The sequence below is a fragment of the Pteropus alecto genome, unplaced genomic scaffold (assembly GCF_000325575.1).
Source record: "Pteropus alecto unplaced genomic scaffold, ASM32557v1 scaffold414, whole genome shotgun sequence".
NCBI lineage: Eukaryota > Metazoa > Chordata > Mammalia > Chiroptera > Pteropodidae > Pteropus > Pteropus alecto.
The window spans coordinates 1,623,711-1,625,641 of record NW_006435781.1 but is presented as its reverse complement, the minus strand read 5'-3'; the positions used below and the strand labels follow the sequence as shown (position 1 = coordinate 1,625,641).

The 1,931-nt window shown below is 38.6% G+C and overlaps 1 protein-coding gene across 1 annotated transcript in view; it reads right to left on the bottom strand.

Annotated features, from left to right (window-relative positions):
* DMD (dystrophin) overlaps nucleotides 1–1,931 on the bottom strand; it is a 1,580,480-nt gene that overhangs the window by 390,596 nt on the left and 1,187,953 nt on the right. The gene's annotated exons all lie outside the window — the stretch shown is intronic.

Here is a 1,931-nt window from a genome sequence, read left to right as displayed (position 1 = left end):
GACCCTAGTCGTTTCCTAGGGATTGTTTCTTTCTGGATAAAACCTACCTTGACTTCCATTCCCAAACCAAGTTGTTGACTGACACCCTCCTCCCCTTTTACCAGATCTCATTCTTTAGCTATTCACATCTTAGTTATTAGGCCTAAGTCTACAATTTCCAAATAGCTAGGGCAGTTCCTGTGGCTTCTTCTCTCTACCAGTTAGCTGTTGCAGCCATTATGCCTCTTGCCAGAGCTAAGGTGGGTCACATCTCACCTACCAACAGAATAGTTCTCTATCTATGACGCAGACTAGGAAATGCCTGCAGGCAGGGACCTGGTCTCATCCTCATTCCCTTGTGCCTAAGACATAGAACATGGATAACATTATTAATATGTGTTTGCTGAATGAATGAATGAATGAATATTGAAGCCCATCAATCTTCATTTTTCTATTCTACTCTTAAAAATCAAGGTGATAACTCAAAATTTCTAGTTAGAATAAAGTATACCAGTTCTAGTTGATAATCTGACAGAAAAATTGACACTGCAGGTTATATTTTTCCAGTAAAAATTTTTATCACATAACTGGAATTTATTCCGAGATAACAGAAATGTACTGGTGCAGTATGAGATAAAGGGAATTTAAAGAACATAATAAAAAGAACATTGCAATCCGGTTAACATAACCTAACCCTGGGAAGATTAATAGCTTTCAATTCATACAAAGGCTGAAATCTACAATTTGATATATACATGGTCTTATTAAAAATGAAAGCTGATTGTAATGAAATGCTACCACTATGTAAAAATTAGCATGATATATAAAATAGACAATCCAATGGTGTGGCAATAGTTGGAGCAAACTCCTTCAAATGGAATTTCATAAGATAGTTTTTTACTTTCCAAATGGTCAAATCACACAATAGTTGGAGACATGATTAAGAATTATTTTCTAAAAAAATCCTGTAACAGAAGGTAACTAATATCTATTTGTGGAAGGCTGGATTTTTAATAAATCATATGTGACTCTGCACAAAAATGCTTGATGTTACCCTCTACTCTCAGCAGTCTGTTTAGCTAAAAACACATCAGACAAGGGGCCTCCTGGTGCATGGAATCAAGTTTTACATCTGTGAGCAGAAAGAAGACATTTGCTGTCACTGTTATAGCACACTTGGGATGCTGTGGAGGGACCAGAGAATTTGTGGAACTACACAAAATCGAAAGTCTTCGGATCTGTACATCTTTAAAGCAACGAGTCATTTCCAGACTTGTGATTTTTCATTTCCTTTAAATTTGCTAAGTTATAAAAAATTTTAAATAAAACCACACTCAGAAGTGGAATATATTAAAGAGATGAAAGATAAAAGCATTGAAGTAGAGGGTCTGGAGCCTTGAAAAAGCTCATTTGACCCTCACCTCCTACTCCCTCCTCTGGCTTCTAAGATACCCTACAGCACTTCGAGAATGCCTTAAAGCATGGTTTGAAAGCTGCCCAATCTGGAGCAACCTTCTTACTTTTCAGTTGTGGAAGCTGAGATTTAAGAAGTTAAGAGACTTTTGCAAAATCACACAGAGAAAAGAATCAGCAGAGAGAGAAGAAATCAGAGATGTTTTTTCAGCACTGGACCTTAGAACCTTGGACCTCACTTTCTCATTGTTCCGTCCCTGGTAGCAGGGCTACTCAATGGTTCATGGGTTGTCAGACTGAGCATCACCTGGGAGCTTGTTAAAAATGCAGTTTCAGGCCTTGCTACAGACCTGCTAAATGAGGATCTCTGGGGCGGGACCCAGGAATCTGCATTTTAGCAAGCTCTCGGGGGTGATTCTCAAGCACCCTCACACTTGAACACCCCTTTTGCCTCCTCTGTCCACCTGGCTCTCACTCTCCAACTCTCAAACTCTAAAGTAGTGAATGTTTAAATCTGGAATGAAAATGTTGTCATGAAG